At 42.4% G+C, this 14,274-nt stretch overlaps 1 protein-coding gene across 10 annotated transcripts in view; it reads right to left on the reverse strand.

Annotated features, from left to right (window-relative positions):
* Positions 1-14,274, reverse strand: part of CTNND2 (catenin delta 2) — a 1,014,682-nt gene that overhangs the window by 118,329 nt on the left and 882,079 nt on the right. The gene's annotated exons all lie outside the window — the stretch shown is intronic.

Below are 14,274 nucleotides of genomic sequence, written 5' to 3' on the forward strand. Positions count from 1 at the left end.
CAGGGATGGAACCTGAATGTGTCTTGGAGGATGGGTAAGGAGTGGATACGGAAAGGAGGTGAAAGAGCAGCTGTGGGGAGTTGGGGATAGAATAGTTCAAGTGGAAAGAGAAGGGTAAGAGCATGGACAGTGTGGAGAGAACCCAACTGGAAGGACGGCTGTGAACTTAGAAACAGTAAATATTCAGGTTGGATAGAGACGGTGAGAGTAAAATTACTTAAGGTCTGGAAAACATAGGTAGTGCAGGCATCTAAACATTTCCTTTGACTCAGAAACTGATGAATGGGCTGTGGTGCACAGAGAAATCTCTGAAATCTGCAGAAATCTCTGAAATCTGCTCAGCTTCCAAGCCCAACTATAGGTTAAATACTGATCATGCTCTTGAAACACTTGAATTCTGTGACAAAAATGGAATTTAACAAAACCCCAGATATAGCTAGATACAGATTAGATTAACTCAGCCCTCCACCCTAGCAAATAGAGGAGAACGAGGTTTTGTTTTGTTTTGTTTTGTGTTGTTTATATTACCTTCAGTCAATTCTAATATTTTAAAAGACAATGTCTAACAAAAATAACAAATCACAAGACATGCCAAGAAGCAGGGAAATGTGACCAAAAATTAAAAGACAGCCAACACAGGCAAATTCAAAAATAAGCCAGAGAGATATTAGAATAAGCAGACAAGGGCTTTATGATATAAATGCTAAATAGCTATTGGGGAAATGGACAATATGCATGTTAAAAAATGAACAAATTCAGCAGATAAGTGGAAACTATAAGAAAGAACTGAATGGAAATTCTAGAACTAGAAAATACAATGTCAGAAATAAAGAACTGATATGATGGGCTTGACAGAAGGCTGACCCAGGACAGAGACTTAAGGGAGAGTGGAGGAGAAAAAGCCAAAGGAGAAAAAAGAGAAAGAAGAATACCAGGAAAGTTTTATTTTCAAAACCAAGATAGATGAATATTTCAAATGCTTCTGGGATGTTTGAGAAAGATCAGAAGAGAGATATGCCCATATTAGGAAATGCAAAGACTCTGGGAGGGGCCTTAAGAAAAACTGTTTTATTGAAAAAAAAAAAAAAAAATCCAGCAGTGGAGTTCACTTGTGCCACTCATATCATGGAAACACTGACTATTCCTTCTTTGGAGGATATAATGAAGGTCAAGGTGGCAGTAGTAACTTGGGGATGGGATTTCAGAAAATGTGAGAAGGACAAAGGGACAAAGTAGGATGCATGAGTGTGCCCTGGACGCACCACACTGTGAGGGGAAATTGAAAAGTGAAATACACATGAAGCCTGAGGAATTCAAGAGACTCCCTCAAGAAGTATCAGTAAGACATCCTGATGGTTTAACCACCTAAGAACAAAGATAACAAAGAAAAAATCCAGTTCTGTCACTGGAAAAGTGGGGCCAAGTTAAAAAAGTCCTGGTTTGGGTTAGGATTTGAGGGATAAAGAAGATGACCTGAAAGTTCAACCTTCTGAGTTTCAGACAGAGTGACAGAGCAAAGATGTATTAGTCAGTACAGGTTGGAGGCCTGTCTTGGGCAGAGCTTTTTTTTTCTTTTTTTTTTTTGATCTTTTTAGGGCCACACCCATGGCATATGGAAGTTCCCAGGCTAGGGGTCAAACAGGAGCTGCAGCCGCCAGCCTACACCACAGCCACAGCAATGCGGGATCCAAGCTGCGTCTGCGACCTACATCATGGCTCACAGCAATGCCAGATCCTTAACCTGCTGAGCAAAGCCAGGGATGGAATCTGCATCCTTATGCATGCTAGCCAGGTTTGTTAACTGCTGAGCCACGATGGGAACTCTCAGAATTTCTAAATTGCTTGGTCAGCATGGCACACACAGAAAATGTTAATACCTATAACATGTCCTGGGGTCAGCGCTGCGCCCTGCTGGGGGCTATGGATCCAGGTGCTTTCTCCTCAGATCTTCCCGAGGGCTGAGGGCATCGAAGTTTCAGCACACATGTAACCCATTCGTGGTACACTCTGTGGGGAATCTCTGGTCAAAGAAAGTGAGGTGAGGCCTTGTTCCCTGCAGTATCCCCAATGGTCTCAACATACAGTGGCCTCCGCAACTAACTGCTGGTGAGAGAAGCCTGCAGCTTGTCTCTTACACACGCTCCCTCTATTCTAGTATTTTAGGAGTAACAAGGTCACTAAACAGACATTTCTCCAAAGAAGAAATACAGATGGCCAACAGGCACTCGAAAAGAGGCTCACTATTGCTAATTATGAGACAAATGCAAATCAAAACTACAGTGAGGTATCATTTCACACCAGTCAGAATGGCCATCATCAAAAAGTCTACAAACAATAAATGCTAGAGAGGGTGTGCAGAAAAGGGAGCCCTCTTACACTGTTGGTGGGAATGCACATTGGTGCAGTCACTATGGAGAACAGTATGGAGGTTCCTTGCAAAACTAAAAATAGAGCTACCATATGATCCAGCAATCCAGTCATGAATTAGATGAACACTTTAATTCAAAAAAATACATGCACCCCAATGTTCATGGCAGCACTATTTTCAATAGCCAAGACATGGAAGCAACCTAAACGTCTATCAACAGAGGATTGCATAAAGAAGAGGTGGTACATATATACAATAGATTACTACTCAGCCATAAAAAATAATGAAATAATGCCATTTGCAGCAACATGGATAGACTTAGAGATTACCAAACTAAGTGAAATAAATCAGATAAAGACAAATATTATATATATGTGGAATCTAAAAAAATAGCACAAATTAATTTATTTACAAAATAGAAACACACAGACATAGAAAACAAATTTATGGCTACCAAAGGGAAAAGGGGAAGAGGGATAAATTAGGAGTATGGGATTAACAGATACAACTACTATTTATAAACTGATAAACAACAAAGACCTTCCGTATAGCACAGGGAACTATAGTCAATATCTTATAATAACCTGCAGAAAAGAATCTGAAAAAATGCATATATACAACTGAATCACTTTGCCATACACTTGAAATTAACACAATATTGTAAATCAACTATACTTCAATTTAAAAAAAAAAAGGAGTTCCCATTGTGGCTCAGAGAGTTAAGAACCCAACTAGTATCCACGAGGATGCAGGTTCGATCCTTGGCATAGTTCAGTGGGTTAAGGATCTGGCACTGCTGCAAGCTGAGGTGTAGGTCACAGATGTAGCTCGGATCTGGCATTGCTGTGGCTATGGCACAGGCTGGCAGCTGCAGCTCTGATTTGACCCCTAGCCTGCAAATTTCCATATGCCACAGGTGTGGCCCTACAAACAAAACAAAACAAAACAAAAATGGATAAGTACCCCCCACAAAAATAGGGTAATGAGGTCACTTATAATGGACCTGACTCTCACACAGACACTAGGTATTATTAGTCTGTGGAGATAATATTCAGTTAAAAAACTTTACACCAGTTTCCATTTCACAGGAATGACTTTCCTTTCTGATAAGTAAATTAAATTGTTCAAGTCTGAAGTTGAGGACCATGGGAATTTCTTATTTTTTTGATCTATCCTGCACGGTGAACACCCTCTAATGTTGGTGCTAGAATATTAGTGACTCCTAATGAAAAGCAACATGTTGTACGTTACAATACGCCTGCACCAGCCTGGTTTGTACTGTCTCAGGTTCAACTGCCTACATTAAATAGTAAGGATGATAAATTTTGAGGATTCCTGCTTTAGGAAACAGCCACTTACATTTTATCATTCCATGCCAAAGCCCTTATTTTACGTGACATTATTCAACGACATTATCATACGCAAAACTGAACAGAGAATTTCACTTTAAATTTGAAAAAACAGGTTTGTCTTATACACAGTAAATTTTCATAAACTTTCTTGGTTATAAGAGGAGAAATCTCTGAATTTCAACTAAGTATCTTGAGAGAACTTTTAGGACATTTTGATGAGGAGCTGTTGAGAATTGCCTCGTTCTTTGTCTCTCTTCTCCTCTTTGACCCCAGTCTAGCAGGATGAAGAGGTAGGTTTTCTCTTTTCGAAGCATCTCAAGAAAGAAGGTTGCTTATTCTCAGGGGTAAAATCTGTTCTTGCTGTTTGTGTCATTTCGCAGACCAGCACCCAGCTCCTAGTCTCAGGCTGCTCAGATGCTGGGGGTGGGGGCTGCCCCTCCAATCTTCCATCACCTCCTAGGTCCCTGGCTTCTTCTGGGGCTTGCTGTGTCCCTCTTCTTGGGATGGCTGCCTCACCTTTCTACAGTGTTGCCTTCTCCTTGTCTTACTGCCGTATGTGTCCTCCAAAGCAGAACCATTGGCCCATACAACTTATGGCCTCAGCCTACACTTTTTTTTTTAAAGCAGAACCCCCAATTACTACTGTCCTTGCCTTCTCTGCATATTCCTCAAGATCCAGCCCAATAAATACAACCAAATACAACTCAGAATGGCTAAGAGAATATTCACTTTAAAACTAGTTTCTAATCCATTATTTTCAGTATTAGAGAATAAAAAGAACAATTATTTCCATGGGAGTAAAACTTTCTTTCCCCCTTTTGGCAAGAGGAAAAGATGTCAGTGAACACATAAAAGGAATACAATTTAAAAACATTATTCTACTAAAATCCTCTTTTCTATTTTTAGATTCTCAAGCTTTGGGGTATTTGAAAGAGCCATTTCATTTTTTATGCATTCTGTTCTCTGAAGCTTTTCTTCTGTAACTGTTTGACCAGGCATAAAATAAATACTGAAATGGTCCAAGTAAAGTTAGGTGTGGTTTTTTTTTTCTCCCCCCTCTTCTCTTTGAGGTCTTTAAGCAGAGGTCCTGAAATCTGAATCAATTGGAAATTTCTCAGTCAGTTTTGCCTTTTCCTTACATGGAGTATTTCCAAGGGAGCAAATCATTAAGTTCCATTTAATAAAATAATTATCAGCTCTTCAATTTATTTACAACTTCCCCTTTCAAGGAATTCTTATCGGCCAGACCCAGCTGCCAAAATTCCCCAACAGGTGCCTGAAGTTAATTAACAAAGTAGCTATGTCTTTCTGGAAAGGGAGGCAGCATTCATGAGATTAAGTTCTAGGGTTTGGGAGATGAGAGCTTTAACCCAGGCACCTAATCTGAAGATATCAAGTTTTGGCCAAAGCCTACAGCTTTCTGGCTGCCTAGAATTTGGCTTGTGAAGTCAAGTTATTAAAGCAAGTCAGCAAAGAGTGCTCTGATCAATCACCTTTTCTGGGAAACTGGGCTTCTTTTAAAAATACTAATTGAAATTGCACGTGTTTTAATTAAAACAACATCTGCCAGGGTCTGATGAAACATGTTTTAAAAGGCAGAGAAGGTATGTCTCAAAAATGTCCTCAAACCTACTTTACAATAAAGCTCATACATTCCCAGGAATCAAAAATATCACACTGCCCTTTCCAGGTTGCACTGAGGTTTCCAGAGTCTTTCCCTGGGCACAGGTGAGATTCCCCAGGGTCAGAACACAGGGAAGAAAGGTGCCCACATTGCTGTGTGATTAATGGACTGTGAGAGGGCTCCCTCCAGAAAGGGGTGGCAAAATCCCAGGGGATTCTGCCACATGTCAGCCATGGGCATGAGTTGGGAAAGTAATAAAACACGCATATTCATGCATGTTTTTAAAAAATTTTTAAAAATTATAGTTGATTTACAATGTTGTGCCAATTTCTACTGCAAAACAAAGTGACCTGGTCATATACACATATACATTCTTTTTCTTGTTTTATCTTCCGTCATGGTTTATCCCAAGAGATTGGATATAGCTCCCTGTGCTGTACGTAGGACCTCATTGGTTATCCATTCTAAATGGAATAGTTTAGAACTAGTAGCCCCAAACTCCCCTTCCATCCCACTCCCTCTTGGCAACCACAAGTCTGTTCTCTATGTCAAGTCTAGTTTTGTTTTGTAGATAGATACCTTTGGGCCATAGTTTAGATTTCACATATACATGATATCATATGGTATTTGTCTTTCTCTTTCTGATTTACTTCACTTCATATGGGAATCTCTAGTTGCATCCATATTGCTGAAAATGGCATTATTTTTGTTATTTTTTATGGCTGAACAGTATTCCACTGTAGGTGTTTACCACATCTTCTTCATCCTTTCATCTGTCGATGGACATTTAAGTTGTTTCCATGTCTTGCCTATTGTGAATAGTGCTGCAATGAACACAGGAGTGCATGTATCTTTCTGAACTGTAGTTTCGTCAGGACATATGCCCAGAAGTGGGATTGCTGGATCATATGGTAGCTCTATATTTAGTTTTCTGAGGAACCTCCATACTTTTTTCCATCGTGGTTGTACCACATATGTGTGTATTTTAACCGATGGGTGTGCCACACATTTTTAGAGCCCTCTGCTCTCTAGTTTTTCTAGGAGACATTGTGAGTACAAAGTGACATATTCTGAATACACAGAGGATGGTGACTAGGATGAGTTTCATTCTTGGGCCAAATAATTTAGCCATACTTTGAGGAAGGATCTCTTGAATAACATCTGGAATCTTTCTTCATGAAGAAGGCTTAGGTATCTGTTTATCCCAGGGAGACCACGCTCTCCTGATTTGAGAATTGGGTAAAATGTATCCCAAGGTTTGGATGAAGATCAGGGTTGCCAAATCTAGAATTCCCTGGATACACATCTCAGAAGTTCAGCTGTGCCATCACTAAATAAAAGGGAATGTTTACAAAGCTACTGAACATTTTGGGAGGTATGGATACAATGAAGGTTCCTACCTTTTCCCCCCTCCCCACTTCTCCAAAGGAAAACACATTTCTCACCAAATAAAGACCTAGCACAAGGATGGGGGGGGGGTGGGAGGAGGGGGGTGACTGTCATTCCATCAGCATTTCCTTTTTTTCTTTATTCTGTCTTTATTTTCACTTAAGGACAAAACATTTTTATGTCCTCCTTTAAATATAACTAGCAGCTGTTGTCCATAAATAGTCATGAGAATGGTCAGATAAAAATCTTTCATCTGAATATTTAAAACAGATTGTGGCCAGAAAAAAAGCTAGAAAGGGAATGCCCCCCATGTCTGCCCCTCTGCCCCCTCCCCCCCAGAATGAATGAAAGGGATGACCTGAAGACCTCAAGGGGGAGAAAAACAGCAATGGATTTGGTGCTTAAATCATACTTAATCCCAGGCCAGAAACTACCCTTATTTTGCTCATGATTTCATGAGTGTGGGTAAGTGTGGGACCTTCTTCGGGGTACACTTGGACTTTGGGGGCTCCCTTCTCTTCCAGTTCTCCTGGGGGATAGCTGTGCTGGAAATAGCCCTTCCTGATGCCAGAAAGAGATTCTGTATGGTGCTCCCTTTGAGGCAGGAATGGGTTGAGAAGGTGTTGCCTGGACAGAAGAAGCCCAGACAGTTGACAAGGTGAAACGGTCAGCCCAATGTCGAGAATGGGTCATATCTTATGACTCTACAGAAGCATCAGGCAATGATTCTTGTAGGTCATTCCAAATGTGGTGAAATGACCCCCAGCTGAAAACAGCGCAGGGGAAGGGTCACTCAGGGCAGGGAGGGTGCGTGCAGGCAAAGGACAGAGATGAGCTGGGGCAGGACCAGGTTGAAGAAGCAGTGGGAAGTCCTCTTCAGTTGGAGGAGGGGAGCGGGGCAGCAGGAGGATGCTTCCAGCGTCCTAGCCCTGGCTTGCCTGCTGGAAAGTGTGGCAAGCAGCCACCCCGCTAAAGGAGGTGGGAGGATGCACTGTGAGCACTGCCAACACTGGCCGCAGAGGTGTGAGGGCTTGGCCATCCTTTGGCAACTCTCGGGCACACACAAGAAATGTTACTCTTTCCCATCCAATCCCAAACCTTTTCCAAAGTGACAGCAGAATGAGTTTGACTAAAGTCCAGGATCTCAGGCAGCATCTATGCTGTCTTTCTCCCCTCTCTTCCCTGGATGCTCTTGGAAAAGGCTCAACCAGACACCCCCACCCCCACCCCTCCCTCTCTCTAGGTGAGATTCCCCAAACCTCATCTAGATCTGTTCTCTGGAATATATAACCCACGCTATTCACCCATCAGAGAATTAGCTGAGCAAACAGATACTGAGCATAGAAAAGGGCTAGGCATGGTAGGACATAAAAATTAATATGGTACCTGATTCTTGCTTATTATCCCATTGGGGGATGACGCAGTGCATACTCAAAAAAGACAATATGAAAATTTTAAAAGTTACATAATGGAAATCTAAGGTAGATTAAAAGATTTCTTTTTCCTCTTTGTTTTTTAAGGCTGCACCTGCAGGATATGGAAGTTCCCAGGCTAGGGGTTGAGTTAGAGCCACAGCTGAGACCTATACCACAGCCACAGCAATGCTGGAATCCCAGCCACTTCTGCAACCTATGCAGCAGCTTGTGGCAATGCCAGATCCTTAACCCACTGAGCAAGGCTAGAGATCGAACCCGCATCCTCACAGACCCAATGTAGGGTTTTGGTTTTTTTTTTTGTCTTTTCTAGGGCCACACTCATGGCATATGGAGGTTCCCAGGCTAGGGGTCGAATCGAAGCTGTAGCCACCAGCCTACGCCAGAGCCACAGCAACGCGGGATCCGAGCCGAGTCTTCGACCCACACCACAGCTCACGGCAACGCCAGATTCTTAACCCACTGAGCAAGGCCAGGGATCAAACCCAAAATCTCATGGTTCCTAGTTGGATTCGTTAACCACTGAGCCATGATGAGAACTCCTATATCGGGTTCTTAACCTGCTGGGAACTCCCAATTAATGGGAACTCCCAATTAAAGGATGTTTTATCAAGTAGGTACTACCCACTTCCTTTCTGTGTTCAAGGACAGCGTTCATCAGGAAGGCCACCCCGAGCTGGGCTCTTATTGATGGCTGGAGGTCAGGAAGCACACAGAAGTGAAAGAACATGCACAGACGCATGGGTGGGAAACAGCTTGGGTAAAGGTTTGTGAGCAGGCATGATGGTACAGAATGCTGAAGAATTCATCAAAACCCATGGTTAGAGATAAGGGGCAGTTTGGGGAGACCACCCTGTGTCTCTCCTGTCCAGTGTTCTTATGGGTTAAAGCTTTTTATTTTGTTAGAGTTTGTTTGTTGCCAGATAGCGTGAGATTTTGGCATAATAAATACCTGCCATCTTCATCAGGAACCATAAATGTGCTGATATGGATGCCATTTTGGTAAACTTCTCAGAGCAATACAGAGTGTCTTTTATTTTCTCTGAAGCTAATTGTTACCATTAAAAAAAAAAAAAAAAAAAAAACAAAAAAAAAAACCTTTTCACGGAGTTTCCCTCGTGGCTCGGTGGTTAACAAATCCGACTAGGAACAATGAGGTTTCAGGTTCAATCCCTGGCCTCGCTCAGTGGATTAAGGATCCAGCGTTGCTGTGAGCTGTGGTGTAGGTCACAGATGTGGCTCAGATCTGGCTTTCTGGTGGCTCTTATGTAGGCTGGTGGCTACAGATGTGATTCGACCCCTAGCCTGGGAACCTCCATATGCCATGAGTGTGGCCCTAGAAAAGACAAAAAAAAAAAAAATCCCTTTCAGAGAAAGACAAATACTATATGATATCACTTGTATGTGGAAGCTAAAAAAATGATACACATAAATTTACTTATAAAGCAGAAACAGACTCACAGACTTTGAAAACAAACTCATGGATACCGAAGGGGTAAGATGGGGGGAGGGATGGATTAAGAGTTTGGGACTGGCATATGCACACTCTGGCATGTGGAATGGATGGTCAATGGGGACCTGCCATCTAGCACAGGGAACTCTACTCAACATTCTGTGATAATCTATATGGGAAAAGAATCTGAAAAAGAATGGAGATATATATATATATATATACACAACTGAATCACTTTGCCATACAGCAGAAATTAACACAATATTGTAAATCAATTCTATCTCAACAATGTTTTTAAAAATTAAAAAAAAAAACCTTTCTAGAATTCCTGTAACCAGCCCAACTAGTATCCATGAGGATGTGGGTTTGATCCCTGGCCACCTTTAGTGAGTTAAGAATCTGGCATTGCCGTCAGCTGTGGTGTAGGTCACAGGCTCAGCTCAGATCCTGAGTTGCTGTGGCTGTGGTGCAGCCCAGCAGCTGCAGCTCCAATTCAACCCTTAGCCTGGGAACTTCCATATGCTGCTGGTGTGGCCCTAAAAAGCAAAAAAAAAAAAGAACCAACAGAAAAAAGAATGCCTCTCCGAATGATGAAATAACACTTGACTCAGAAGGATAATAAACATTTTTGGAAGATTGCAAAGAAATGGATGGATGTGCATTCATCTTGACTATTGTACCACGTCATTCAGAAGAACACACAGATCCACCTGTAGCATCCTTACTGCCTGGTGGCAGGGATGTACACGGAACCACGGAAACAGCCAGAATGGGAAGACAAGGAGAGGGAGAGTATGTCACATGCCTTTTAGTGCTACTATCTGATCTTCATTAGAGATGATGGGGTAGAATGGGTATTTGGAGTCTTCCTTATAATGGAGTCCAAGGAAGACTCCAGACTGTGACCAGACTGTGAGCGCTGTCCAATCCTCCACCTCTGATTAGAAGATGATCTAAAAAGAGATGTTATTTACACAGACCGCAGAACCAGTGACGAATTCCTTCTGAAATTCTGAGTGTCTGCATACCACTAGCAGACTTTTCATAGGAAAATGAACTGGTTTGGGGATGATTTTCTTTATTATTAATAAATTACTATTAATTAATATGAAATCATTTTCTTTAGTTAATGTTTTATTTCATTTGGTTACTTAATATTTTGCTGATTTGGAGTTCATTATAAGATGACAGCCAGGCAGGAAAAACAATTAATTGAGTTATTCTTTCAGCAAATATTTACGAATCTTTTGTCTGGGTCAGGGCTTGTTTTAGGTTCATGAGCTACATCAGTAAACATACAAGATGGAAATTCCTGCTGCTAAAGGGGTTACATTCCCATGAGGGGGAGATGGATCCGGAACAAGATAAATAAGTAATAAGTTCTGTATTCGAGGGTGATTAGTGTGTGGAGAACAATGAAGAGGGGGTAGAATTTTAAGAATGGTCACCAGAAAAGGTTGTATTGGGAAAGTAACACTTTAGTAAAGACTTGAGTGGGATAAGGACTAACCATACAGGCATTTGGAGAAAGAGGATTCCAGGCAGAGGGACCGGCATGTTCAAAGGCCCTGAGGCAGGGTCCTGGCTCAGGTCCTAAAGGAACCACCCTGAGGCAGTGGCTACAGAAAAGTTACCATCCCTGAGAAGGGAGGTGAGTTGGAGAGGGAACAAAGAGCTGGATCATACAGAGCTGGGTCTGCTTTGCAAAGACTTAATGTTCCACTCAAAGAAATGAGGAGTGTTGGAGGATTTTGAATGAAAAAAGACATGTTCTGACTAAGATCCCAACTGGACCCTCTGGCTGCTGCATGGAGAGCAGACTGCAGGGGCTGAGGGTAGGAAGACCACATAGCAGCTGCAGTAATAACCCAAGGGCAAGATGATGATCTAGGGGGACAAGGCAGTGAAGATGAGAAGTTCCAGGTTCTGGGAAAATTCAGAACAAGACCAGATTTGTGATTGGATATGAGAGTAAAGGAATCAAGGGGGCCAGCGAGGTGCTGATGCTGGACCACTGCAAGGACAGATGGCCATGGGGAAGCCTGTGGAAGGAATGGGTTTGGGGGAGAAGATAAGGAACTCAGGTCTGCAGAGGTTATACTCGAGATGCCCGTTAGATGTCTAGGGCACGTGCCAGACAGACTGTTGGACACAGAGATGTGATTCACGCCAGAGAGTCTCTTTGGGAGTTTTCAGAGTAGAACTCTTTTTTTTTTTTCCTTTTTATTAAAGTTCCCAGGCTAGGAATGGACTTGGAGCTACAGCTGAGACCTACACCACAGCCACAGCAACACTGGATCTGAGCCACATCTGTGACCTATACTGCAACTTGTGGCAACATTGGATCCTTAGCCCACTGGTCAAGGCCAGGGATCAAACCAAGATCAAACCTGCATCCTCACAGAGACAACGTCAGTCAGGTCCTTAACCAGCTGAGCCACAATAGGAACTCCTGAGCATAAAGTCATCTTTAACACCAGGAAAGCATATGAGGTCACTAAAGCTTTGATTGACGGTCCATAGAAAAATCCAAGTTTAATTTTTTTTGTTCTTGGTTCAAAATTTGACAGCTTTCTTTTCAACCTATAAAGTTCTATATAGCATTTCCCTCTAACAAACCAATACTCTGATACAATATGGAAAGCAAAAGCGATAGCCCAGGTCACATTTCTTTCCTCCTAGATAGAATAGTGTGGTGTTGGTTCAATTCTGCTTTTCTTATTCGAGTTATTGATTCCATAAAGCCTCCAACTGAGATAGTTTCGCTCCTATTTTTAAATGGTTGGCTCCCTTTCCTGTCTGGTGACATTTGGTAGTAAAGGCTTAATTTAACATGGGCGATGTGGAGGGCCAAATGTTCCTGCTTCAGAGACAGTTCTAGATAGCTGGCTTCTCAGAAAGAAGAGACGCCTTGAAGCTAGAAAACCAATCAATAGTTCCCCATTTTGTTATATTTTAATCCACCCAAAGAAATAAAACCTGCGAACGCACAACACCTAGTGGTTTGTATCGGGGCAGCAGACTGATTGGCAATTGATTTTTCCTCCATTTTATAGAAGGAGCTGTAGGATTTTTATTGGATGCCTCAGCTCTGTCTTCCCTAAAACAACTGTGTAAGGAAAAGGGGAAGCAGAGACACGGGGAGAGCTAGTGGCTCAGTTTAAATATATAAAATCCACCACCAACATTCAAATTAAATTCAAACTAAGTATAAACACAAAATGGTGACTTTATTTCATGCCTATGATGTACTGCAAGCATAGATAGCAAATCATGGCATTAATTAGACACAGATTTGAAATCTGGTCCCCATGAATAAATGAATGGCTTGGAGATTCAAAAATTCTTCGGTTTTTGTTGAAGGATATGAGGAGTCCTGTGAAACGAGAGGAGGAAAAGTGGCTGGTTCCCAGATCCCACTAGGCTGGCTATGCCACAGTCAGGAATTTGAATCGTGGACATAGAGCTCTGTATCTGGGCATAATTTGAGTATGAAATTTGGTCCCCTGTCTGGTTTTGCAACTGACCCAGGAATGGAATCTTCCCCATTTGCTGGCTCTCCTTAGCCTTCTCCCAATCCCCCAGAGGCTTCATAATCCAAAACTTTGCCACGATGGGTGGTGAGCTCCCTGCTGCCTGGCGTCCACTGACACCTGTTACCTGAAGTCCAGCTTACCATCACTCTTGCTGCACTGACCAATCCCCTACGGGAATCACCTCTTCCATCCCCATAGGTCAGTAGTCTGGGGGAGCCTTGTGCCTCTCCCTGGCCAGGTCCCTGTGGTTCATCAATTCTCCAGGCGTCAATCAGCAATGGCCGGGGTGGGCAACTTCCCAGCTACAGAGGGAAGAACCAGAAGGCCTCTCCACTACTCCCTCTGCAGCACACACACCAGGCCCCGCAAAGGCCTTAAACCACTGGCCTTGCTCTCAGCTGCCCTTCTGGGGGCTGTCTGTAGAGGCTATTCCCTCAGCCTAGATGTCCTCACACCCAAATAGCCCCACGGCCCACTCCCACCTCCTTCAAGTCGATCTAATGTTACCTTCCCAACAGATCCTATCTTGACTTTGACCTCTCACTTAAAATCACAACCCCTTATACTAAGTGAAAGAAGCCAGACATTGAAGCACACATATTATGTGACCTTTACCTCAATTTGTAAAAATTGCCACCTCATCAATTACAGAGCCTGACCAGCCTCATTTTTTCCCCATAGAAAATTTCTACCAACCAATGGGATTCATGCATGGGTTCTGGACTTTGTACATCTACCTTCTTCAGAATGTAAACTCCACAAGGGAAAGGCTTCCTTTCAGCTCTGCTCATTCATATCATCTCTGGGCCTAGAACAGGCTTGCAACAAAGTAGGTCATGGACAAACATTTGTTGAATAAATAGATGAATGTCTGACCTCCTTGATGCTTCATTAATAAAAGATCTTCCCTATTCCTTGAATACCAAGCTAAAGGAAGATGGTTCTTTAAAAAATGGGATTAAAAAACTGGTAAGGTATAATCCAAAATAAATTTTAAAACAGAGAGGGGAAGAAAAGCGGTGGGTAATCCCATTAGAATTCCAGTTCCCAACGTGGAAAGCAAACAAACAGCCTGACAAGGATTTAGAGGATCAAGAAGATGGTATCCAGTGCTGAGTG

This window comes from Sus scrofa, chromosome 16, assembly GCF_054392235.1.
Source record: "Sus scrofa isolate SSC_HxYL_T2T_F1_AM1 chromosome 16, Sscrofa_HxYL_maternal_Yorkshire_Landrace_v2.0, whole genome shotgun sequence".
Taxonomy (NCBI): domain Eukaryota; kingdom Metazoa; phylum Chordata; class Mammalia; order Artiodactyla; family Suidae; genus Sus; species Sus scrofa.